Consider the following 27560-nt stretch of genomic DNA (forward strand, 5'->3'; position numbering starts at 1 on the left):
GATAAATTCTTCTTGAAATGTTGAGAATTCTCCAGTGAAGCCATCTGGGCCTGGAGTGAGGTTTTCTTCTGGGGGAGTTTTTGAATTACTAATTCTATCTGTTTACTTATTATAAGTCCATTCAAATTTTTTTCCTTTTTCTGAGTCAGACTTGGTAATTTGTGCCTTTCCAGGAATGTTCCACTTCATCAAGATTATTTAATATATGTTAGCATAATACTATGTTAGCATACAGTTGCTCATGGTATTCCCTTATAAATATTTTTGTATCTGTAAATTCAATGGTATAATCTCCTTTTTCATTTGTGATTTTAATAATTTGATTTATTTTTTCTTTGTCAATATACCTAAAAGTTTTTCAATTTTGTCAGTACTTTCAAAGAACCAAATAGGATATTATTAATTTTCTCTATGTGTTTATCTTCTATTTCATTGATTTTCATTCTAATCCTTATTATTTTCTCCTTAATGCTTAATTTCAATCCAGATGGCTCTTTTTTTTCTTTTTCTAGTTTCTCAAGATGTAAATTTACATTACTGATTTGAGATCTTTTCTCTCTCTTTTTTTAAAAATAGGCACTTATAGCCATTAATTTCTTTCTAAAAACTACTTTAACTGCATTCATCTCAGAGTATTTTCTAGTTTCCCTTGTTGTTTCTTCTTTATCTTATTTATTATTTAGGAATATGTTAATTTTCATATACTTGTGAATATCCTACATTTTCTCCTGTAATTTACAAAAATTTAATTACATTGGATTGGAGAACATTCTTTGTATGCTTTTGTATGATTTCAGTTCTTTTATCAAGACTTGTTTTGTGGCCTAATACATATGGTCTACACTGGAGAATGTTCCCTGGGTTCTCAAGAATGTGTCACTCTGCTCTTATTAGGTGCCTCTTTTGTAGAAGTCTAGTTGTTTTATAGTGTTTTTCTATTTGCTTGTTGATCTTATGCCTAATTTTTCTCTCTGGCTTTGAAAGTTTGATATTGACATCTCCAGTTATTACTGTTAAATACATTCTCCAGTGTAGACCTTATACATTAGGCCAGCAAACGAGCCTTGACCTTGCAATTATGTAATTAAAAAAATATAACTTTGAATGTTTATTTTAGGTAGAGACATAATTGTCATGTTTTCCTGATAAATTGAGCATTTTCTTGTAACAAAATGAACTTTTTTTTCTCCATTGACAGTTTTGTCTTAAAGACTGTTTTGTCTGATCTTACTATAGCCATCCAGATCTGTTGGTTGTTTCTTTTGTGATAAATCATTGAAATCTCAGATTTTCATTCCTTCTCATTGTACTCCAAATATAGTGTCCTAATATATGGGGGAGTTTACTGTGGCCTTGTGGTAGGAAGGGAGACAGTTATAGATTTATGTAGTATCATCTGAATCCACATGAGTCTCAATGACAATAATGTCCCTGTCTGGCTGTTCAAACCATATTTTGTGGGCTTCCGTTGTGCAGCTACAGAACTCAAGACGTTTTCTGTTTCAATTTGCTCTTGAGATGGTCTCTTCTTTGCTGATGGGCTCCCATTTAAGTCTCATTGTTATTTCCCTTTGAGGGCTGCCTGTGACTCTTACTCAATTCTTCACCTGGTAATTCAGCCCTTTGGTCATTTTCTACAAGTGTGCTTTTCTCCATTACAGTGAACCATCGGATGCATTCACTAACTGGTTTCTGTAGCTTTGTAACCTGTCACTTCAAATGGCACACTGGAACAATGGGACACCTTGTGTCTTGGAAACCATGCTCGAACACCAATTTTGTTCTGATGTCCTACAGTGTTAGTGATGATGCAAGGAGCAGTGCAGCAGTGCAGGAGCAGTGCTGTGCCCGAGCTGCAGCTGTGCCTGAGGCTACCATGAAAATGACCCGCTAACTGTGTGAGATGATTTGTTTCCTAGCTGGAGATTTAAACTCTGCTAGGCATGTGCATCTGATTATCCAACGTAGAACATATGCTTGAGCTGGAAAAGTGCATCTTTGTAGCTTCTCTGGGTCCAAACTAGTCTCATGCAGTGGAGAATTCCTCACTCATAGGAATGGGTTTCAGACAATGAGCAACTCGTATTATGACAAGTGTCCAGTCCAATCCAGCCATTATACTAACCATATAATAGATTTAAAGAAATCTCTTAGGGAGAGAGTGCAGATTGAGAAAATGAAAATGCTTCTATTTAGAAGCTAATCTATTTAATTATCCCCATATGGCAGAAAAAAATGTCTCAGAGAGTTCAGTTGTGAATCTCCCTAGTTTTTGCCCCTGTACATTCTTGTGGTGTTTGTTTGATTAACTTAATATCCTGGGTCTTCCCATTAGTGATTGTTCTCTTGCTGGAGTTTAGTAAGAAATTATGCATAACTCACAGTTTACCTCATGAGCACTCTTTTTGGAGGATACTCTGCATAGAATCATTACCATCTCTGGTAAAACAGAAAGTGGTGAACTACTCCTGGTCTAGACTGATGGTTAAAAAGAACCATCAGGTAAATTAAAAGTAAAGGTAAATTATTTTTGAGGTGAATTATCATTTTTGGCGTAGTCTATCTGCTATGGATTGAATTGGGTCACCTCAAATTCAGATATGGAAACACTAACCCCCCACCCCATGTGACTGCATTGGACATAGGGCCTTTGAGGAGGTGATTAAAGCTAAATGAGGTCCTAAAGGCAGTGGCTGATCCAGTAGAACTGACGTCCTTATAAGAAGAGGAAGAGACACCAGAGCTTTCTCTCTACCATGTGAGAACACAGTGAGAAGGTAGCCATCTACAAGCCAGGAAGAGAGCTCTCAACAGAAACCAACCATGCGGACACCTTGATCTTTGACTTCACAGCCTCTAGAACTGTGAGAAATAAATTTCTGTTGTTTAACAGGCCCAGTCTATAGTATTTTCTTATGTCAGCTTGAGCAGACTAATACACTACCTGCCTTTTACTGATTTTGTTCAATCCACAGTTTTAGGAAAACATGAGAAGACTGGCGTATATTCCAACTCTGAGTGCAGAAAGGAGAGTTACCAAGATCATGCTACCAAGTTTTTCATTAGTGTTGTGATGATGTTTGAAGAATTTTCTGTGAATGCATAGAATAAAAATGACCTGTATTAAACAAAAGAAGGACACTTTTACTTATAATAGATATATAAATAAGTATATATTTTTTCTGAATTCTAATGCAACAATGAATTTTATACACTGTTAGGAATAAATCAACTATTTACATATTAGGCAGAATTTATTACTGAGAATATTTAGTAAGAACTTGGTTATATAAGTATATGTTAATGGCAAAATGATTAAAATGTATGTAAACCTGCTAGTATCCATGTGTGGGACATATAGCATGATGAATATACTGAGTTTACATTCTTTTATATTTTATGTATATTAATTTGCAAATATATATTTGCCCTTTGAAAACTTACACATTTTCTTATACTTGTTCAAGACTGGTGACTTTTAAAAATCTGCTGTTAATTACTCACGCTTAACAACAAATACTGTCTTATTTTCTATGAGCAAATAAAATTTTTTTATGGGATTCTCAAAGCAAATTAAGATCTTATCAAAGAAATGTAGCAATAATTGCTAAAAGAAATTTTATTTTACTAGAAATAGTTGGTTATATTATCTGTGACCAAAATTTCTACCCTTCCGTCCCAATGTCTTTTCTGCTTTTAATTGATAATATTGCTTTTCCCTCTATGGCATATAATTAAACATAATTAAATCTAGAAAACTTGAGTGTATGTATTATTGTATTTAACAAAGAAATCTTTAGGGCCCCTAATGTTGTCTATATAAACAATATTTACTTTAAAATACTTTGTGTCTTGCCTCTAAGGATTATCAATTGATTCATGAGAGAATGGCAAATAAATTGAGGATTCTATAGCACATATGTACGAATTTTTAGTAAACATAGTATTTAAAATATTATTAATTACATTTATAATATTTAGGAAAATTAATCCTCTTTATAATTGTCAATAATTATTTCCTTTTACATCCTAGATTAAAAGTGTTTTTCCAATAATTAATAATCTCAAATGTTTATATGTATTAATATGTATTAGGCAATGATATGGGTAAAAGCATGAATTGTTACATTAGTTCAATTACAACTTTTCCTAGAACTCAATTAGAATTTATTAAAAAGGAATAATTGTACTGGACAATGTTCATAGCTTTTCATATACTGGATATTTGGTTTGCAAGTTGAAGAAAAGCTGCTGGAAAGATAACATTTGCATGGGAAAAAAGTAAGATGAGTACATTTCAAATCTCTTTCAAATATATTTGCATGGTAATTTTAATCAATCAATAATATTCTATGATTCTATAAGAAATTTACAATAATCTGTCAATTAAAATTTAATTTTAGATAGTCACTATTTTGCTTTAACATCCTCATACTGACTGTGAAGGTCATTACCTTTTAACAGTAGAAGCTATATACAAATTAGTAGATATTTGCAATGTATTGTAACTTCCTTGCACGTTCTTTACACACTTTTAGACAATTTGAGTCTCAAACTTATTTTCCTCTTTTGCCTTTTTTTTGTAGCCCAAGCATGTGACCTAGACCCCACAATTCAGACCTAATTTGAGATTTGATCTTTAAAATAATAAATTAAAGAAGCAGATACTTGATAGAATCAATATTCTGACAAGAATAGGAGTGATGGCATCTGGCTTTTGAGGGCAGGAATTTTTCTGAGTCAAATATTCAGCATCTACTAGGATGTATTAGATAGCACACTAGAAAGTGTCATAGAGAAGAACACAAAGGAATATTTGCCCTGAAATAAAAGCACATTCTTGCATGTAGATAGATTCAAACTCATCAATTCATGTTTCTCTTTCTTGTAAAAGTTTTACATAAGCACATTTTTGCTCTAATGCAATGGGGTAGAATTTGAATATTTTAACTCAGCAGTTGTTTGCTCTTTCCTCCTCTAAGGGAAAAACAATGTCAATTAATGTCCTGAATGTGTTTCTTTAGTCTCAACTGGTTATATGGTATGAAACCAAAGCGCTTTTTGTTTATAAGAGCTAAACCTTGAAGAAGCTAAGTTTTAAAAACTTCCCTTTGAGAGCCATATCTCAGTGGATTCACATCAGAATCTTATTATTCTGGCAGAGAATTTTTAATCTAGAGAATTTTTACTTTAATGTTTAGAACATTAGACATAAGGACAGTTTTCTTACTTATAGAAAGTGAACTAAAGTCCACTTGGCCACGGGAAAAAAGGAGAGGAAGTGAAGAGCAAGGTGAAGACTGGGTGTGAATAGAGATAATAAGTTGTCACAGAGGAGAGAAATTTCTGCTCCACTTTTCTCCTGGAATTTCGGAAAGGAACAACTTTCAAGGGTGCTGTTGACAATACAGGAAAGGTTGCACTGTGGCATTTTGGAAAGAAAAGGGGCCTGAAGAAGTATCACTTTGTTTCTCATGAACTATGTATGTTATGGAGACTATCCAGCTTTTCCAGAGGGAGACCATACTGAACAGCTGCTTTGGGACCCAATGAGCAGACAAGTATAAAATGGGACTTCTTATCAATATGATGGCCTAAGGAAGGAGCATGACTTGCAATTTCTGTAAAGAAGCCAAGGTGGCTAGAAGAGAGTGACTAAGGATACAGTACTCACAGACTAGAGGATAAAGAAAGATGAAACGTTTTAGGGTCTTGGGATCCATGGTGATGATTTTGGTGTTTGTTCTAGATAAACAAGAACTCATTGTATATTTTAGCAGAGTTACATGATCAATTTTCATTTTAACAGGATTATAGTATTTGTTGCTACAGATAGAAAGAAATGGTAATGGGGGAGGCAGAGCAAAGAAGATATTCTTGCAATAAATCAGGTTAGAGATAATTGGTGGCTTGGGTTAGAATGTTAGCAATGAAAGGGATCAGAAGTAGTAAAATGCTGGATGTATTTTGTAGGTAGGGTTAAGATGATTTGTTGATTCTTTGGGTATGAGCTCTGTGAAAAAGAGAGAAGTCAAAGATCTCTCTCTCTCTCTCTTTTTTTTTTTCCTATCTGCAAAGATGGATTGTTGCTAATTGAGTTGGCAAAGAACATATGTAGAACCGGTTTGAGGAAGGGTTGTGGTCCAACAGCTGAATTTTGGACATGTTAAAGTTAGGATGATTACTATACTTCCAAGTGAAATTGTTCAATAGGAATTTGTATAGATTCTGAAAAGTCTAGGAGAAAGGATCAGCCTGAAAATATAAACTTGGGAGTAATCAGTAGACAAATGGTATTGGATGCCATGGAAATGAATGAGTTCTCCAAGAGATTTAGCGTAGACGTAAATGTGAAAAAGTTCAAGGACTGAGTCTTAGGGAATTCCAACTTTAAAAGTTCAAGATGATGAGAATATAGTAGAAAAAGTAACTCAAAGGCAGCAATCAAAGATGTAGAAAGAAGATCAATTATTGCTTTGTCCTGAAAGTATTGACCATTGGTTTGAGATAGACATCCCCTGTGTTCTATTTATTCATCCCATTCTCCCCTACCACCGTCACCAATAAAAACCAACCACTGATCAATCACTAATTGTTTTACTGTCTCTGTAGTTTTTTTTTTTCCAAAATGTCACATAGTTCAAATCATACAGTGCATAGCCTTTTCAAATTGGCTTTTTTGCACTAAGCAATATGAATTTAAGGTTCCTCCATGTCTTTTTGTGGCTTAGTAGTACACTTTTAATCACTGGATAATATTGTACTGTACAGATGTACCACAGTTTGTTTATCCATTTTCCTTTTGAGGGATGACTTGGTTGCTTCCAGTTTGGGGCAGTTAAGAATAAAACTGCAGGTATTTCTGTGAACATACTTTTTCAACTCATTTGGGTAAATAACAAGGAATGCTGTTGATGAATCATATGATAATACTACATTTAGCTTTATAAGAACCTGCCAAAACTTTCTTCCAAAATGGCTGTACCATTTTGCATTCCCACCAGCAATAAATAAGAATTCCTGTTGCTCCACATCCTCTGACCATTTGCTATTATTAGTTTTTTGGATTTTGGTCATTCTAGTAGGTGTGCAGTGCCATTTCATTATTCTTTTTGAAGTGAAGTATAGTTGATTTACAATATTGTGTTAGTTCTTTTAATTTGCAGAGTTCTAATGACACGATGTTGGGCATCTTTTCATATGCTTATTTGCTATCTGCAAATCTTTAGTGAGATCACTGTTCAGATCTTTTGCCCATGTTTAATTTTTTTTCTTATTTTGAGTTTTAAGGGTTCCTTGTATATTTTGCATACCAATCCTTTATCAGGTATGTGTTTTGCAAATATTTTCTCCTAGTCTGTGGCATGTCTTTTCATTCTCATAGTAGTGTTTTTGCAGAACAAAAGTTAATTTTAATGAAGTCCAACATATCAATGTTTTTCTTTCATGAATTGTGCTTTTGGTGTTATACCTAAAACATCATTTTCAAAGTCAAGGTCACCTAGATTTCTCCTATATTATTTTCTAGGAGCTTTCTAGTTTTGCATTTTACATTTAGGTCTGTGATCTATTTTGAGTTCATTTTTGTAAAAAGTATAATTCTGTGTTTAGATTCACTTTCGTGTGTGTGGATATACAGTTGAATGCCAAATTTGGGCACAGGGATATTTTATGGGAACCCCCAAGGCCATAGGTATTCATTCATTAACAAACATTTATTAAGCACCAACCATGTGAAGAGTCCATTCTAGATGCTGACAAGGACTGGAATTCCCCCTGTTACCTAACAATGCACCACCCATAAAACTCTATCTAATTCCTTCCCACAGCAAAGTTGAAGTCTCTGCCCTGCACTGAACGTATGGTTTGATTCTTTAGTCACATAACAGAATGCTGTGGTTTGAGAGTATCGATGGAGCAGATTGCTATCCACGGTCTCTTCTTCTTCCTAGACACAAAGCTTGACTTCCTTTTACAGCTTCCTTTGCAGTTAGATGTGGTCATAAGAATTGTTCTGGTCAGTGGAGTGTGAATGGAGGTGATATGAGCCACTTCTAGATCTGGCCCACAAAATCTCCTAAGTGATCCTCCACAATTTCTCTTTACCACATTTACCGAATGAATAGAGAATATCTAAGGACTTAGAGGAACACTGGGTCATGAGATGGAAGGCATCTGGGTCCCTGAATCACTGTGTATCAGATCACCACACTCATCCCGCTGACTCAACTGAATGGTGCATCAGTACAAATTTCAAATTTTAATTGAACAACAGGATACTGGAATTGTTAATTGTCACTTTAAAATTATAGTGTAAAAACCATCCATCCTCCTGAACTCTAAGCAAACTCTTCCTCCCAACAAGTGCAGGCAATAGGTAACAAACTTACATGCTTCCAGAAGCTATTAAATAATGTAAATAAATGAAGCATGTATTGCTCAAGGGATCTTATGCCTAGGCTAAAGATACCAGCAATTATTCAACTCTAGGTTTGTTATATTTTTTGTTGGTGCTGCTGTGTCAATATTTGTAAGATACTTGGGGTCTATGACTTTGGTCATCTTATTCAGTACATTATCCTCAGAAGTGTTGGCCTTTAGATGACAATCAATATTTTTTTGTCTTTTAATAAAAGGATGATTGATTATGTGAATAGAGTGTAGGATGGAGTCAAAAAGAACTTTATATTTATCAGTTTACTCCCCTTATCCTCCTCCTAGGACATAAAACTGTAGCTTATTTATTTTTATATCCTTATAACATTTAGAACCTTGCTGCTTATATATAATACCATCAATAAACGATTGTTGAATACATGCTCAATAAATATTTGTTGAATTGACTTTTAGGCTTGGTTTCCTTCCATAAATACAAAATGAATTCATTTTATATGGTCTTTTAAAATTGCTTTTGTCTGTAAATTCATATTTTCTCCTCAGAGGCAAAACTCTGTGATCAATCTGAGGGATTGCTTTTCATCCTCCTACAAGGTATGTATTTTTTCAGAATAGGAAGTATGAGTGTTAGAGAGATTTAGAGATACCAAGAGAATTGGCAATCATGTAGCTTAGTTTCTTTTTATTTTCGTTAAAGGGGTGATAGGCCTTAGGAGTTCATGAGACACTAAAATTAATGATGCATCCTAATTAAGTAAATGTTCAGTTTCTTTTCTTGATTGCAATACTGTACAAAATAAAAGGAGAAAACAATCAAATTGCTTCATGTCAATCTTTTCATGAAAATAAAAATCCTCCCACTCCCTGTCAGTCATTCTCTAGTGGTCTCATTTTAGATCTCAAATTTCTTTTAATATTTTGCTAATTTCCCTTGGCTTCTGCACTTAGTCTTATTGTGCTTTTTCTTCATACCATATATTTTTCATATAATCTTCAAATGTAAAGATCTTTATTCACTCTCTTATACCTATATCTATATTTTTAAAAACCAAGTCAGTATGGATTGAATGATAATATGTGTAAAAATATACTAAGTAGTACATTCTAAATGAACAAAACTATGTAATGTTATAAGCTTTAAAATTGTTAGTTTATTTATGGAAAGTAGTGCTTTGTCCAGTTCTTCACACCCTGGTTTCTATCCATTCCTTATACAACCAAGTTGGAAGAATCAACTTGGCTCTTGATGAAATATTTCAGTACCTGGAGGAATGGAATGGCCATGAAACACGAGTTTGCTGTTAAATCATAAAGTTACTTGAGAGGAAACAGCATACTAGCTATTTTTGAACTCTTTGCTGACTGACTCAGTTTCGTATTGCTGCTATTACAAATTACCACAAATACATAGTGTCTTAAAACAACACAAATTTATTCTTACAGTCTTGAGGTCGGAAGTCTAAAATGGGTCAGCAAGGCTTCATTCCCTCTGGAAGGTCTAGGGAAGAATCTGTGTCCTTCCCTTTCCCAGCTTCTAGAGGGTGCCCTGCCTGCATTCCTTGGCTATGGTGGTCCCTATCACTCCATCTGCTTCTGCCATCATATCTCTTTCTCTGACTCTGTCCTTCTGCCTTTCTCTTGTAAAAGTGCTTGTGATTACATTAGGCAAACACAGCTCATGTAGGCTTCTATCTGTTTCTCAAGGTCCTTAACCTTATGAAATTGGCAAAGTTCCTTTGGACATATAAAGGAGCCTAGTCACACGTTCTGGGAATTAGAATGTGGACATTTTGGGGGCTAGTATTCTTTCTACCAAACTGATTAACTATTGAAATCCAGATACAAGGATGGATTATAAGAAAGTTGTATCTGATCATTTCTTTGAATGTTTTCAAGCCTGTCATTTTTGTAAGTTACTTCAAAAATTGTGCAAGTTTATACATGTCAATTGATATTCCATCAGTCCATAGAACCACTATGCCAATGAACATACTTTGGTCACTATACTCATGAATACATTTTGATAGTACAATTTAGAAAATAATCATTTTTGTTAATGTCAAAAATTTAATTCTGAGAATTCTGAATAGCAAAATATTATATAACCTTATAGCTTTATAGGACAACTCATAATATTAAAAACATTTCACTCTTCTATAAATATAATTTACTTGCAAAAGTTGACACATAAACAATTTACACTTGCATAAATAATTTATTAATAAAATTAACAAATAACTTGATATTTTCATTAAATTTCTTCTTCTGTCCAACAAATTAGGAACTGAAAGATGACTAAAAAATAGCTCAATTATTTCTTTTAGTAATGAAAAATGATGCTTCAATTTCCTCAAACCTCATTTTTCTCATTTTCAAATAAACAAAATGCTTCAATTCACAGCATGGTGAGAGGATTAAATTAGTATGGTGGCTAGTAAGGTATCTATAAAAACATAAACTCCCATGTAACAGCCAAGGGTCATCATTGTTAACATGGTTTACTAGGCCTAATATATGTCAAATATTCTGAAAATATTTTGAAGAATGCTATCATTTAGTAACAATATTTCTAAATGTTGGATAAAAATTAAATATAATAAGCCTTTATAAGAATGTTAAAGAGGGAAAGTTTGGTGAGGTACTTAATTTCATCTATTAAATAAATATGAATTCAGCTCCTTTTCTATGTAGTATCCTGTACTCATCAGTGGAGATACAAGTGAGTGAATTAAGAATAAATATTGAAAAAATACAATAACGGTTCCTTCTTCATGGAACTGATAGTAGGCAGCTTGAGTTTGAAATATTATAGGTTAGGCTCTGAATCCCATTATGTACATGTGAAGACATTATCAATCACACAAAAACACATATAGCAATACAAATGCTACTTAACAAATCTTCCCAGAGTGCTTCTATATCCCAGTATTTTATATGTGATAGAATGGTACAATGGAAATCCACTGAAACTATGACATCATAAAAACTGACTTCCAATTCTTTTTTTTTTTTTTTTTTTTGAAGTAGAAAAGAATAGCTTTATTGCTTTGGCAGGCAAAGGGGGCCACAGTGGGCTAATGCCCTCAAAATTGTGTGTCCCCTGACTTCCAATTCTGATTCTTCTACTTGGTTTGGCAAATTAATTAAGCTCTTTGAGACAGTTACATCATATATGAAATGTTCATAACAAAATTGCACAATTTGATATTGAGATTATTTAAAGAAACAGGTCCATAGAAGGCTTTTAAAAGAATTCTATGAACTTACTTATCTTTCCTTTTAACAATTAGATATTTTTATTTATCAACAAGTAGGTTTTGATTAGTGTGGATTTTTTTCAAGACTTGAAACATAAAATAACCAATATAAATTCTTCTTCATATGTGTTTCATCTTTTGCAATATTCTAGATTAGTGTAAAAATTTAATTTTATATTAAAGAGTACATTCTAATGCTTAAATCTGATTCTATTCTTGTCTTGTTTAATCCTGGAATGATACCCCTTCTGAGGTAATAATAACTCCCAATAGATTTTAGTGTTTATGTTTGTCTTTTAGGTTTGCTATTTCCAAAACTTATGACTTGAATGTAATACTCAAATATTGATGTATCTGAAAGAATGAAGACTGATATGGCTTCAGCCACTGCAGAAAATTGAACACCCCCTAAATGGCTAAAGTCTTGCAGCTTTTCTCCTAATAAGGATAGCCCTTTTTTAATGGAACATGGATTTTTTTTTTTTTTGCATGATGTTTTCTTAACAATGCACTGTCTTAGTCTCTGCATTTATTTCATATTGTGTGTGTGTGTGAGTTTGTCATTTCTGATGTAAGTCAGGGTCTAATTAAACAGCTTATTTTGAGATTATGGGGTTCCTCTTGATACAATCCTATTCCTATATTGGTAGGAAATTTAAAAAGTAGAACACAGAGGTGACATGATGGAGTATGGTCTTCAGGTGGTTGGAATTATCTACAGTTTAAGGTTGTATTGTGTGGTTGAAAATAGTCTAGGGAACAACCCAATGCACAAACAAAAAGAACACTGAGAATCTTTCCTGAGGAAGTAAAATTACATAATGAAATGTTCTCCAATCATTGAGGGCAGGGGTGGAGGGAGGAGGAGAGGATAAAACACAGCAGGGAAAGAAAAGTTTTCTACAATGAAGAGTATTATCAACAGAATTAACTCAGAAAAGACTGCAATTTATTCATCTTTGCACTGCTCTCTCTCTTCTTCATTTATTACTTAGCCCAATCTCAGAAGCACTACTTGTTTTAGCAGGTAGTAATAGAATTTAATTGATTTAGAATGAATACTAGCTAAGAAGCTAGGAAAGCTACATTTAAAGTTCTTTGGGTTACTAGTTAGTGTATGATTACACTAATCACTTAATCTCTCTGGTTCTCAATCTCTCAATCATAATGAAGGAGTTAGACTAAACTATCTTTAATGTCCCTTCAAGTTCCACCACACTTTTTTGAGATTTGAATATGCTGGTCAGTTTATTTAGCAGCATATTGATCTTGTTGCTGAAATTCGGCCTCTGTACACCTGTGCTGGATTAAATCTCTGAGACAGAGTTTTGGGAGAAGTAGAAAGAAACAGCTTTCTTGCCTTGGCTAATGCCCTCAAGACTGTGTGTCCCACCCTGGAGAGGGTAGTGAGGAGTCTTATAGTATTCAAGGAGCAGGGTGTGATCAGCTTGTGAACATTCTTCTGATTGGTTGGTGGTGAGGTCATCAGGAGTCAACATCATCACCCTTCTGGTTCCAAGTGGTCTGGGGTCTCCGTGCTTGTGGGCAGCAGACAGTTAACTTCTCCCACTGGCGGGGGTTTCAGTATCTGCAAAACAGCTCAAAGGATATGGCTCAGAATATTATCTACAGTCCTTGATTAAGAACTAAAAGTCCTTGACTTTGTTTAAAGGCTAAAGTATTATTATTTTATCTTGCTTGACTGTTTTCCTTTCTTTCTGCATTTTCTGACTTCTCTGATTAAATTTATTCTTTGACTAAAGTTTTTCTACAGACAAAACACAGGCGCAGGACATGGGTGTGTATCTATTCTGGGAAGGCCTTGTAGGGTCCTGCTTGGTTACAATCTCATGAAGTGAGACGTGAAGATTCTTGCACACTTAAGTATTTAAGAAGTTTTAGACACTTTCAAAGAGAAAACTCTAAAACCAAAATAATCACATAACAAAGAGACTAAAAGGAATAAATGTAAATATTCTAATGAGGGCAATTATATATGCATAAATGTGCGTGTTATGTATGACTCTTTTTTGTATATGAGGAACAGTTTGAATGTCCTTATTATAACCCATTTTTGTTATAAATTTGATTTCAGCTTAAAATAATCTGAAGCATATTGACATTTCTCTTCACAAGCAATTTGCTTCACTAATTCACTTTCTCTAATTCAACATATCTTGGATGTTGCTTTTAGATTAGAAATTTTAATGGATTAATAGGTAAGAAATACATTAGGTGGTACTTGTATATTTCAAAAGAAGAAGGAGCCAGAATAACAGACAAAAACATTACCTGTAATACAAAACTTGCTAAAATACCAACTGCAGATGTGCCTGGAGATTATCCAGGAAAAGACATTCTCAACATAAAATTAAAATGCATAACTTATGAGTACATAAGTTTGAAATCTAAGTCCAAACCTGATTTGTACTTAAGGTAAAAACCAGCTAGGAGATATAAAGCCTATGGCTCTATTTGGGGGTTGATCAAATATAATCATATGATTTAATATAATGTTAAAATACATTGTTTATTAAAGTGCTATAAACTATTTTAAAGTTAAGGAACAATGGGTCACAAAATTAATATTTTTTATCCTGTCCTGTTTTTCTCCAAATATTTAAAAGAACATCAACCTCACATTTATTTCACATATATGCTAAAAATGCTAATGTTACATTTTCTAATTTAAGTTAAGTTGGGTCCTCAACAAATAATTCTATTTCCTTGAATAACAAATTAGGTAAGTAGGTTTAGGCAGCATATTGAAATTTTTATATGAAAAGTATGCTCTCTTTCTACCACAGATGTTAGGTTTGTGTTTGTAATGAATGTAATTCAGGATATTCATCCTCCTTGTGTGGACCTCAGATCCTCCCTAGCAACATATGTCTGAAACACAGGGACATACACAGAAATCATCCTTTTGGTAAAATGAGATGACTGAAGAAAACCTTCTGTTCTAGGACATCATTAGGAATGGAATACAGCCTGAGGAGAGAAAGAAAAAAAAAGTTATACAAACGTATCCTTAGTGAAATTTTTTCCCTTGCCAATTTTGATAGTAATGACAACTACAGATTTGCACACCTGCACGGTGCGCCTTACTATTGTAATATCCCACTTGGCTATCTCTCTTCTAGGATTTTATATCAGTGCTTTCTAGAAAATTGATTATCTGAAATAAAGTCTATTCTTACCATCTTATCAATGGAATTTTAAGATCAGATATTTCAGATGAGGCTGAGGGCATCCTGTTTTTATCATGAATACATTTTATGACAATTAGCTCACCGTTATCATTAAAATTTGGGGATAAGGAATTGACAGTGGAAAGAATGACAACGGAGGAAAAAAATGAATATGAATAGTTCACTAGTAAAATATATTCTGTAACTCAAAATTGCAGTGGTTTCTCTTAGAGGAAGTCTCTTTTAATTGTTCACATCCAAAACGGTCGGCTTACACTTGAAAAACCAAGTTCACACGATTTGCAATCTTTGTTATTCTGTGCACCTAGTGACATAGTACGTCAGCACAATCAAGAGCCCTTTAGCTCCTTCCCACTCCTACACCTACCCATTCTCCACAGAATGAGCGTGTGCAGCCTGGGGGTGCTGTAGACTCACGGAAGCCAGAGGGCGTGATGAATTCATAGGTATCACCACGACATGCAAATACCTACTTCGGTCGCCATGAATTTGTTTCTGGTGCAAGAACTGGACAGAGGGTGTACACACTAGTAAGACATTTCTATGACTTGAACTTTCCTGGCCAAAAATGTGAAAAACACACGTTCTCATATCTGAAACTGAAAAAAATATATATTTTAGAACATGGTGAAGGGGCACAGACACGGGGCTACGACCCCAAACTATTTTCTTTATTTTCAGAAAGGAAAGAGAGGTAAGAAATAAGGGAGATATTTAACTACCCATTTAGCAAGCAAGCAGGCATCAGCTTTATCTGTGTCTAGATTGTGAACGTAGGAAATTTAGGACCTTAAAGCCTTCACGTTGCCTGCTTAAAGCCCCTTTCTTCAAATTCACCCTTAGAAGCTACGACTCTCCTAGGAAGGAGGAAAAGAAAATTTCTGCTGACCCAGCTCGTGATTTCCATACAGAGAGCAAATAAATGAATGGAGAGGGGGATGGGACAGTGAGAAGCAATGTGTTTCCTTTTCAACCGCAGAAAATAAGATTACTTACCAAGAACATTTTTATCCGGGGGAAATGTTTATTCCCTCTATCATTCGGCGCCTCAGTCTCTGCAAGAAATCAACTTCCACTCTACCTTTTCCTCCTATTTCTAAAAGAAAGAGAGAGAGAGCGAGAGAGGCGGATAATGCTTAAGCTTCAGGGTCCAGAGGAAGATACAGAGGGCAAAAGACTCCCACAGCACTCTTTACCCAGATCCCAGGGCTGAGAGTGAACCCCTGGGGGGAGGAAGGGAGATTCTCTAAGGAGGGTGCGGTGGGGTGGCGACGGGGGGATTCATTTCACTGTCAAAATATAAATCATCCGCAAAGAGAATAGCCAGCCCCTCGGTCACACAAGCAATTCCCTAGGGGAAGTAGGTTTCAAAGAGAAAAGGGAAGTTCCTGAATTGAATGAGAGAGAGAGAGAGAGAGAGAGAAAGAGAGAGATTGGGATCTGGGTTTGGGATTTGGGCTTGGAGAAGGGACGGGGCCGTAGAGGAAAGGGGGAGAAGGAATAAATCTAGTCTTACCCGATCGATCAGGCGATCATTTGCGGTATCGGGCTATGAAAAAGGCAAGATAATGCATTCGGCAGCAAAGCCATTTCTGGCACACTCTCCCTCCGCAATTGTTTAGGAATAAGAGGTGACGCGGGAGTCTCACAGCCTGCCACCTGCTCCCCCAGGGACGGTCCTCAGAACCTCCAAAGCTCTAGCTTCTAAAGCGAGGCGTTTAGAGCTGAGGTTTCGAAGGGAAGTCGATTGCCTGGAGTCCCGGGGAAGCAGGATTCGCCGAGGAAGCAGGACCTGGGAGGGCTCCTGCCGCCGCCGCTGCCGCTTCCACCCGCAGTTCCCTGGCCCCCTGCCTAAGCCTCCCGGCACAGCGCCCCCGATAGCGCCAGGCGACCCGGCCTCCTCTGCGTCTTCAGCCCCCAGTGCAAATCGCTGATGATCTGGTCATCCTAAAGCGACCACAGTGGTTATTGGGGGGCTTGGTTGTGTTGGGCTTCCTCACTACGCCTCCCTCGGTTGCTGCGAGGGAGAGGGTTCAAGGGAAATCCTAGTGAAATGCACTGATGGAATACTATTAATCCTAATGATCATGTTCCCAACGCAGGTAACTCTTAAAGAACTGAGAGTGGGAAGATCAGAGCAGGATTTCCGAAGCGGTGCCCTCTTGAATTCTCATTGGATCCTTCCCAGCAGCCTAAATCACTCTTGCTGCTATATCTATCAGGATGACTACAGCCTCGCTCCCTAGTTCTCTCTTTATCCCGCTGTCTTCAACACATCCTTTTACTTCTCTTTGCAGATTTATCAGTAGTCCACCTCCTGGTCTCTGGGGTTACACAGCTTCTATTTTTCCCCACTGTATGGGGCTGTACAGTCCGTAAAATTTCACTTTGTCTGCCTAAGGCTCACCACAAATAAGCCCCCTCCCACTCCCCCTAAAATAAAAGGCACCTCTTTCACACTTTGCTTCCCTCCCTTGGGGCTTCCTGGCTCTGCATGTAACTTGTTTTTACTTGGTATGCCACCAGGAACTGCTGATTATTTCAAAGTTCCACCACCCTGAAGCTCATCACTTTACCTTGGTTTGGAAGATCATGGAATATCTGTTGGCATCTTGGATGTATTTTTCTCATAGTCATCTTGCTTCCTGAAATTTCCTCTGGTAAGTTCTTCTCTTTATATGTTATGAGAAACTTAGTGCTAGTGTTATTTTTAATAAGCTTGTTTGTTTAAAAAATGTCTCATTTCTTACATTTTTGTCACTTTCAGAACTCAAAGATTTATGTGAATGTGTTGATTAATTAGTATGTTAGTTGCAGTTGTGCTGATGTAGCCCATGTAATGAATTACCCCATCACCTTTTACATTATTTATTTCTGCCCTCATTTATATTTCAGGTTATAGGAAACATTAACCATCCTCCCCCTCCACCCCCCAGTAATGCTTCTTGGCACACATTCTTGAGCCATTTGAAAGGTCAAATTTTATGTTTATCTAAGAGTGAGCTTAACACAGACCTTCTGACAATTGCAGGGTCTGGCAAAGTTCACTCTTTCCTGATCTTCAGAAGGTTGTTCAGGTCACTATTTGTTCATTGTAAGCAATTACATGACTAGGGAGGACTTTTGTAAAGTGTATTTTATGAGTTCAGCAGGATACTAAGCACTAAAAACCACTGTATGGTAACATGAGGAGTGTGAGTTTTGGGTGCACCATTTTTTTTTTTTTTTTTTTACAACATCCCAAATCACACATGAACACATTATTTTGGGTGCTGTATTTAAATTCAGGCATCATATTTGGGAGTAGGTTTCCGATTTTGTGAATTTAGCAGGTGCTCATTTCAGAGGAAGAGAGCTATCAGAAGAAAGCACTGATTATCTTGGTACTAATCATTGAAATTCAGGGACAGACTTTATATGAAAAATTTAATTGCCTCACTCTTCACACTTGTTCAACCCCCAGACTCAGTTTTAATAATTATGTTAATATGTCAGTGTTTTTTTTCTTTTATGAGCATTTTTATGAGATTAACTGACAGTTATGATTATCACTTCCCCTTTAAGTATAGGTGTGCTTAGAAACATTTAAATCTTAGCTTTTACTTCACACATTGACAAGGACACAGTATTTATTAAATGCCAAACCCGAATGTATCAGTCGTCTCTGATGCATGCTGAGGTTTGGGGTTTATCTCTGTGAAGCACCCCCCCCCCACAACCTCTCCCCATAAGAACAAGTTGCTGCTTTCTACATTTCTGGTTATTGGGATGGATGGAGGTGAAAATCTATTGTTCAAGATTTTCTTTCCTTCTTTCTTTTCTTTCTTCCTCCCCCCCGCCCCTTTTTTTTAATTTCTCGGAAAGAACTATTTCTGTCGTCATTGATGGCTTACTCGACACCCTAAGTCATGCTTTTTTAAATTCAAAAGCCCTTTTAGCTTCCAGACAGAAAAGTACTCCAGCTGCGGCATCATCCGTCCCCCAGTCTCGGGATTCAAGGGCTTTTCCCCCTTGGCTTCCACCGAGGGAACGGGGCTGCCTGTGGTCCGCACCACTTGGCTCCCCTCACCCGTCACTAGTTTCTACCTGGTCTCCTTCCCAGCCTGGTCGTCCTGCCTGACAAGTGCCATCAGCGCCCGAGACTTCAGCTGAAGAAACGAGGGGCTTACCATAATTCACCCATTCAAACATCCTCTTTGGAGGACTGCTGCTGTTGCGCAGGAGTGGAGGGAGGGAAGGGAAAAAAACCCCCCAAAAACCCAACTTTCCGTGCGGTCAGATCTTTGCTTCTTAACCTAGTCTACTCCAGTAAGGCACAGACGTCAGGTACTTAGGTAAGTGCGTTTTTTTTTCCTGTGTCATAACCTGAAACTCAGGTTGGTGGAGGGGAGATGTGCACTGCGCCGTCAAGGACGCTTTAACCGGGAGGGCGAGCAACAGGCGACTCTGCCTGGAGATTTGTCCGCAGCTCGTGGCAACGCCTAAGCCACCTGGGCGCCGGGAGCACGGAGGACAAGGTGCGCGGAGGACAAGGTGCCCTGTAGACCGGGCGGCCCGGGCTTGGCGCCGGGAATGGGGATGACCCTCACGGGTGGGGACCGTGCCCCGCGCCCCGCCCGCCCCGCCGGCGCAGGCTCGGCTCTAGGCCCCTGCGGCGAACGGGCGCCCGGCGTGGGCATTCGCAGCCCCGGAGCCGGGCGCGCGCCAGGGGGTTCATCCTTGCTTCACGCTCCATTTCCAGTCTTCCTCCCGCCGAATTTGAGCAAAACCTCTTTTCTGTGCTAGAGGCCAGATTTGGGAGCTCTAGAATCCCTCAGCAGCGCCCATCTGCGTTTGTATTTATTAGTTATTATTATTATTATTTTTAACGAGCTGTACCTAGGACTAAGAAATGACGGCTCTCCAGCATGCCTGTTTCATAAAAAACGAGTCTCCATCCATCCGTTTAGTTGGGCTTAGAATAGCTGACTTCTCAGGCTCTGTGTGAAAGTGTTGCTGGCCGTCACACCCTCCCTTCCTTCACCAACTCGCGGGAATCCGGAGGGTGGAGCGGTGAGGGGAAAGAAAGAGTTGGATTTGAACTTGGAGCCAGAGGTTGGAGTATAAGTGAAAAGCAAAGAGTAAGGGTTGTGAGTCTTTCAGCTTCTGTTATACCCACTTGCAAGTTAGGCTTTTCGGTTTCCGTCCCCCTTTCCTGGAGGCGGGGCGGGAGGTAGGAGGATCCAGGCTGGGAGCGCTCCCCTCCGGCGTCCACCCGCGAGGGGGTGGTGCTTCTTGGCTGCTGGTAATGCTCGTTCTGCAGCCGAGCAGTGGCAGAGAGTTTAAGACTCCGACGGCTGTTCTACTCGTCTCCAAGAGTTGAGCCACAGTCCCTTTTACTTTGCACCAGGTCAGAAACGTAATCAGCCTTTTAGAGCAGGGACCACCTTCTGATGGGAATCCGACTGGGAAACGCTGGGGAGGCTCTACCCTCGAAGCTAAGATGCATGTTTCCAGCTGTGTGAGATACCAACCCGAGGCTTGAAACGAGGAAGAGGTGACTGGGTTTGCTAAATAACCCTCCTATTGCTTACAAATAGTCTAGCCGGTCAAATAGATGTAAGCAAAGAAGAAAGCACCAGGGTATAAAACTGTCACAGCAGCTTCGAAGACAGATGATTCAGATTTGGGGTACTTTTTCTTTTGTGAGCTGTTTAGATTTGTCATCATGCAGTTAAGCAGGTAAGGACTGAATGTCTATATTTTATTGACAATGATATAACCTGTGTTTGACCCCTCCCGTGATAGTTTTTCCCTGTTTGAAGCGATGGAATACATGTATTTTCAAATGGGTCTGCTATGGTGCATAACTTCTTGATATTTGCATTCAAGAACCATTTAAATCCACTTAAATGTTTAACGTGCATTCACTTGTATGTTCAAGGTACATTTATTTAAATGTTTAACAATGTTACCAAAATCATAAACTGGGCCAAGGTGAGAGGAAGAAATGGGGAGGGTAGAAGTTAGAGGAAGGAATGTAGAACCCTAATGAAGGATGTAAGCTAGTAGTTGCAGAAATGCCTTAAAACTGCTTCTTGTTAAGGTCATAGACCTGAATATATAAAGGAGAATTGGAGAACTATTAAGGGCATCTTCAACTAGCAATTTAATTCTGACTCCTTGAGAGAAATGTTTTGTGGGTATTTTCATGTAATTTTCTCAATTTCAAAAAAAAAATAATCCTTGGGGTAAAGGTGGGTTGGGTTGTCAAATAGGATGAGAAAAGAGCTTGCCCTAAAGCAGTGTTATGTATGACCCCAGTATAGAAATCTTTGGGCTTAGGAAACCAGTTGGAAACTGAAAAATAAAATATAAACACATTTTTTAAATTATGGAAAATCTCTCATAAATAAAGCTTTTTAAAATTCCAGGTTTTGGAGATGTATAATGTTACCAGCCAATAGATTTCTTCCACTGTCAGACGTAACAACAGCCCCTAAAAATCTCAATTAAAATGAAAAACACAATTTGAATAAGTTATGTTATTATTATTGATATTGTTTTGTTATGTTTTGCTTACATGTTGAAGGAGTCTGGAGTCCCCACACAGTGAAGCAAAAAAATTTGATAAGATATAATCCTAAAACTATTTCATTTATTTCTAACAGTTTTTCTTCTCTAAGAAATTGTATTCTTTAAGATTTTTCTCTGGAAATAATTTTAGTACTTACATTTATTGACGTAGATCTCTGATCAATAATTTTTCTGCTTGTAAGGCTCACTGATAACATGTTGAAGAAATATGAAAGATAATCGTGACTTTGGGTCATAAAATTGCAAAGTTATGGTGCTTTTCTTAGTTTGATGCAAGAGGTAGTTTTTACACCACTGGAAAAAGTAATTTGTCAATGAATTCCAATTCCTCAATTCTTTTGCATTTTACCCTCTGGAGTTCTATTGCAGTGAATATACCATTATTATACATTGTATTACATATGTATGCCCACTTTTGGGTGAGTGAAGAAGGTATTTATTTTAAATTACATTGCTTTAATAGTGTTTTTAAATGAAGTAGACATGATACCATATGATTGATTTCATTTATCATTTAATCAGATAATATGTCATTCCAGCTTCTCATGAGATATTTTCTCTTAATAAACTCAACATTGTAATGGAAATGTACATTTTTTATAAAATACAGTACATTTTGATTTTCTTCATGCAGAATGATTGATATATGATAATCAAGTAAATCAAACCTAAGTAGGAAGAAACCATTGGGACTCTAAGAGTGTGTGTGTGCATGTGTGTGTGTATCATATACACACATGCATATATGAAATTAGCCTTACTCCTAGATTTGTGTGTTTTTAAAATAAAGATGGAATTTCTTTTCAGAATAGTGCCTTTGTGTGTTTCTCTCTACAAGTGCAAAGAACTCAACTGATAGGACTTCAAAACTTTGATGCTCTGTTATCAGCCTATACTTCAGTTTCCTATATTACCTGTTATTTTGATTTTTTTCATATTATCTCCAGAAAGAGTAGTTACTGACTAGAGTGTCTAAAATTTTAATAATTTAGAAAATTAGATATTAGTATTAGAAGTTCAAAGTTCAGACGCAAAGACAAATGTAACACCCATCCTTGGCAAGTTTAGCACAAATCTTTTATTAAAAAATATCCCAAAGGTGTTTGTATGTTATGATTATGACTTATGATTAATGAGGTCCTCTTCTAAGATTCTTAACAGTTTTCATTTTACCTCCCAGTATTGGGTTATTGTGAAAAGCAGAGAGAGATGGATCTAAGAATCCTTCCTCAATTTTATTTCTAGTTCCACCTCACTAATGCGATCCTAGTAAGGTTTCTTGACTACTCCTTCCAACTCTCATCTCTCACATGGTTGAAAACAACATCTACTTCATAGTGTTTTTGCAGAAAAAATGACAGAAGAGATGAGGATGCTTTAAAAAGACAAACGTTATGAAAACAAAGTGTATTTTGAAAAAGATACCATGTATGTTTGATTTTTTTGTTCGGTTTCTGGATAAAATTCTTTTTCCATGCAAGAAGTAATGTTGACTCAACTGAAAAGAAAATTAGTACCAAATATTCTTGGTCTATGTTTTTATGGTGTCTAATGAGTTTACATAGTATCTCTTTTGTTTTGATATTGTGTAGCTAAAAAACAAAAAACAAAAAACACAAGCTTAAAGAGTACACTCCTTCAGGCACATTAGTTCTTATTTACATTGTATTTACCTTGGCTTTAATGAAGTTCTCGGAGAAGAGTCACTTTTACAAAAATAGTTGCTCTTGATTGACTTTTCAGAGTCATTTAATGAAAGTCTGATTTCTTAGCAGATTTATATTAACTTGTTGATCTCTGTCAGTTTAATTGAAAACAAGATCTAAATATTCTCATATAACAACTTTCATAATGAAGAAACTCAAGAAAAGCCAGACTTGTAATTTCTGACATTATCAACTCATATTCAGCTTACCAGGATTAATTAGGTGACATCTAGCATTGTTGGTGTTTTAATTTAGCAGCTATATGGATAATTTCATTTACACATTTAGTAGTGTAACTCTGACCAGTTTTTCCATGCACTGCTATTTGGTTTTATGATTTTAATGTTTACAATTCATGAGTTCTAAAGGAGAGCAAAAGAAAAAAAATTGTGTTTAATATTATTGATTGCTAATGGATGATCTTGATTCTTAAAAGAAGGAAACAGTATTAAGATGTTTATTCTATTCTGTAAAAGAGTAAAAGATTCTCTGAAGATGAAATTTAATCATGAACACTAATGGCCCTTTTGCTGAAAATATATCTAGAAGTCCTGGCCTAGCTCCCTTTTTTTTTTTCTTTTTAGCGATATCAAATAGCCACTCAAACCATTTTACACTGGTCATCAAATATCCTCATCAATAACATTTTAAGGCTTTTATTGCTATCATTTCAAGGCATATTTGATGGGTTATTAAGAATATTTATATCCAATTAGTTATTTGCAGACCTATCCAGTTGCAAAGTCTCCATAGATAATTATTTCATAAGCTATGAATTAGCTCTTCTATACTTAAGGTTTGAAATAAAGTATTCATGCAAACAGTTCTGGGATATTTCTCAATTTCATATTCAAAGTAACAAATCATGTATAACTAATAGATGCTCTATTTGAAGTAAACAGTTATTTTCTAACCAGTTTCTTTTCCCCCAAGATTAAAAGATATAACTAATATACTTTTAATGAGCTGATTGAATTACTACATATTTTATCATGACATAAATAGTTGTGTTAATTTTGTAACTGTTTATTTTTAACCAGGAAAGCATAAATTCAGATGTGGAAAAATGACATGCAATATAATAAATTAGGAAATCTTAAAGAGTCTTATTCTTCTATATTCATTGTTATTTCTTACAATTCACAATTTCTCAATTTTTTTATTTTTTAAGTTTAGAGTTAAAAATGGTATTTATCCTCAGTGTAAACTATTTTTATTTATAATTTTTCTTTTAGGAGCATTTGTATTCATGCATAAACCCTAATTTACTCAAATGTGGATGCCTCTAAAAGCACCCAAGGCATAACAAATTTCTTTTAATAGCTGATAAAGGAGCTACCATGTTATAGTTTCAGCAAATTAAATCTATAAAATACACATTTATTGATTAACTTAATAAATATGTTAACATTACATTCGAACATATTGTAGCTCTCTGCTATATGAGAATTATTGTCTCATAATGGTGTGTTTCCTTTAAATTCCATTATAGATTTATTGTGAAAGAATACTTACAGATAGACTTATTCTTCCTGATTTCTGCAGATATCAGCTAACCTCATCAGGATTGAGCTGTTTTTTATGAACTTTTCTGGAGTTTTGCATTTTGTTAATTTTAAAAGCTATCTCTAGAATATTGCACTATTAAAAAGCAATCTAGCCTTGGGAAGACCAGAATTGAGTAAGCATGCATTTTAGCTTTTCAGTGTCAAACAGTGGTTGTGTATACTTTACAGATTCATTTAACACTCTCACAACTGAAAACTATAATCTTTAAAACATTTCAGATGATGTCCACAAATATAAGGCAGTTTGGGAAAGTGATTAAGTCAAATCAAGGAGTAAATTTAGCATGGGTTCACTCAAGTATCATAATACAAAATCACATATGTTTATGCAGGTTGCTAATCATGTGTCCTTTGTAATTTGTCATATCTTTGATATGCACGCACTTTTAAGATGCAAGTATTTGTAACTGTTTTAATACTGTGTACAGAAGCTCCTTCTGTTTAGCTAAAGTAAATATAGAACAAAAGTTAATTCAATCGTGAAATTCCTAGGGTAGACAATACAGTTGTGGCTTTCCTGTCTTTAGTGTGGCAATATTTCTGATGGTTTGAAAAATCAGCCCCATAAATGTATGCACAGAGATGGTGGAACAGTCTTTTTCAGACGTGAACACCTCAAATAGTAATGAACAAAATCTAAATATTTAGAAGAAAATCATTAAAGGTTGAATAAATCACACAATAAAGTGAACAAATGCTCCTTTAAGATAATTAACCCATACTGTTCTCAAAATGTTCTTATATAACAGCAAATATATTAATATACAGACCAAGTCTAGCTTACTCAAAACATTTAAATTGAGTGGCTTTACTTGAATTTACAATGAGAATTTCTGATTATTCATTCAGACCTGTCACCAATATACAAAGTTTCAATACATTATATACATGTGAAAAGTAATATTTTCAAGATTATACTATCAAATAATGTGGAAGAAGACTAAAGTTTCCAAAATTGAATAATCTAGAAAAAAAAAATGAATTACCAGTGATCAATGAACAACAGCAACAAACTAGAAAGTATATTTTCTGTTCCTTATTACTAATTTCACTCCAAATGAAGTTTTTAAACAACTTGCTAATTTGAATTCAAAACCTGTCTTGAGTAAGGGACTATGATAGCATGTGAGTTTTTTGGATTTGTAAGAGATACTCTTTCCTACTTGCTGAAAGTTTCACAATCACTTAAAAATAGCACTTTCATTTTTTGAAATGTGAACTAAGAAAAATGAATCCAGTCTTCCCTGTGAATTGAAACTTAAAGTTCATAGCTAAGAAAAAGGCAATCCCAAGCAATTTCTTAAGAAGCACAAAATTCTTCTTGAACCTTTTTTTTTGACTAAAGTACTTGTTTTCAGCATCTTCTCACCTTTGAGTGGTGACAGAGATTCTAGACTTACACCCCTCCTCCCCAACACACCCACATTTTTGTAACACTTCTCTCCTTATTTGAGAACTTGTAGATCAAGGACATAATATTGACATTTTAAATGTATAACTATCTTTATATCTCAGCTGAAAAGGTAACGCTAATTATGTTTGAACTGTGTGGAGAAAAATAACTTGCAGCATCCATGTTTCCTCTTAGAGTGAACTCTAGCAGGTTTTCATGTGTCTCTTCCATCCATCCATGAAATGTGGACATTTTAACACATCTTTTATTTAACCAATCTAAAAGATGAAACAACAAATTACAATCATATGAAGACAGGCCAGAATGAATATGAAAGATCACTCATGTCATTATAACTTTGTAAATCTATCCTTAACAGCTTCTCTTTAAGGAGATCAATTCGGATTTAGAGTAAGACCCAACAACTCCAATATAAACTGCTGTGATTAACTACTAAAAATATTTCTTTCTCACCAATAATATTGAATCAGTAAGGTAAACAAAAGTTTAATCTAGCTTCACATGATTCTTTCATGACAAAAGTGATAACAATTTGATATGCTTTACTGTCTTTTAGATGTAGAATTGCAAAGTTCTAAGCTGAAGATAATTTATTTGCTCAGCATTTGAAATTGGACAATTATTAACCGTTTATTAAAAGTTTATCTATTACCAAATTTTGGTCTCAGATAAGTCCTGCAAATATTGATTTCTATGATTATTATTTAGAAGGTATTCCCTGACCAGTTCAGACAATATGATTTTAAAAATTACCACTAGTACACTAGTATGTAATTGATATGCTGGGTATTAGCTAATACTCAACAGTTTCTATGTGTCAGATATAGTAATGCCCCATTTATTTTTCCCTATAATATCCTTCAAAATCTGGCTGGCTCTTTTTATATAAAAACTCTCTTCAAGAATATAGATTTTTAAAAAAATAGGTTTACTTTACTTTACTTTTGAAACTTAGTATCTTAAATTCTTTATATCTCCCTGAATTTGGAGACAGTTTGAGCTATTTTAAAAGTTAAAGTAATATATTGACAAGAGTGGTCCTTGAAGATACCAAATGCTTTCAAAATTCTACGTTGGGGAATAATGGGGAAAGCAGGTGTTCATTGTTAGAAAAAAGTTTAGTTACACAAGGTAGAATATATTGCCAATACCAGGCACTGTAAGGGTAGCTACCATACGCAAATATGGGCCATCCCAGCATCTTTGGCAACTGGGTAAGCTGTGCAAAAGTCCATTGCTGAAGACTCATTCTATAGTTAGAAACACCCAGAGTTCTGACACTCTTTGTTAGCTGGTGGTTCAGAAGAAATTGGAAAACAGCAGACAGAGATTTAACTGCTTGCTGCTATATTCGTTTGCTTGTTGTAGATCATGTCTTTTTGTTACTTTTGGTTCTTTTTCAAGAAATATTTATTGGATGTCTGATCAAT

General features: G+C 35.7%; 1 protein-coding gene and 1 long non-coding RNA gene across 7 annotated transcripts in view; one reads left to right on the forward strand and one right to left on the reverse strand.

The window, feature by feature from the left end:
• BRINP3 (BMP/retinoic acid inducible neural specific 3) overlaps nt 1–27560 on the forward strand; it is a 683233-nt gene that overhangs the window by 256459 nt on the left and 399214 nt on the right. The window contains exon 1 of one of the 5 annotated variants that reach the window (XM_082394506.1): nt 15956–17526. The exons of 1 other annotated variant lie outside the window; for it this stretch is intronic. The gene's annotated coding sequence lies outside the window, so the exon portion shown is untranslated. Of the gene's footprint in view, nt 1–15955; nt 17527–19124; nt 19201–19510; nt 20588–27560 lie in introns of those variants that run through there. 3 more of the 5 variants (XM_082394504.1, XM_082394507.1, XM_082394503.1) reach the window with 3 other exon arrangements.
• LOC309630588 lies at nt 5558–16465 on the reverse strand. 2 transcript variants are annotated; one of them, XR_014245779.1, is made up of 3 exons: nt 16383–16465; nt 15863–15962; nt 5558–15465 (listed from the first exon to the last, which is right to left on the reverse strand). It is a non-coding gene; the product is annotated as an uncharacterized lncRNA (long non-coding RNA). The 2 variants fall into 2 exon arrangements; XR_014245780.1 differs by having other exon boundaries at nt 5558–14645; nt 15234–15962.

This window comes from Balaenoptera borealis, assembly GCF_965194805.1.
Source record: "Balaenoptera borealis genome assembly, chromosome: 1".
Lineage (NCBI taxonomy): Eukaryota > Metazoa > Chordata > Mammalia > Artiodactyla > Balaenopteridae > Balaenoptera > Balaenoptera borealis.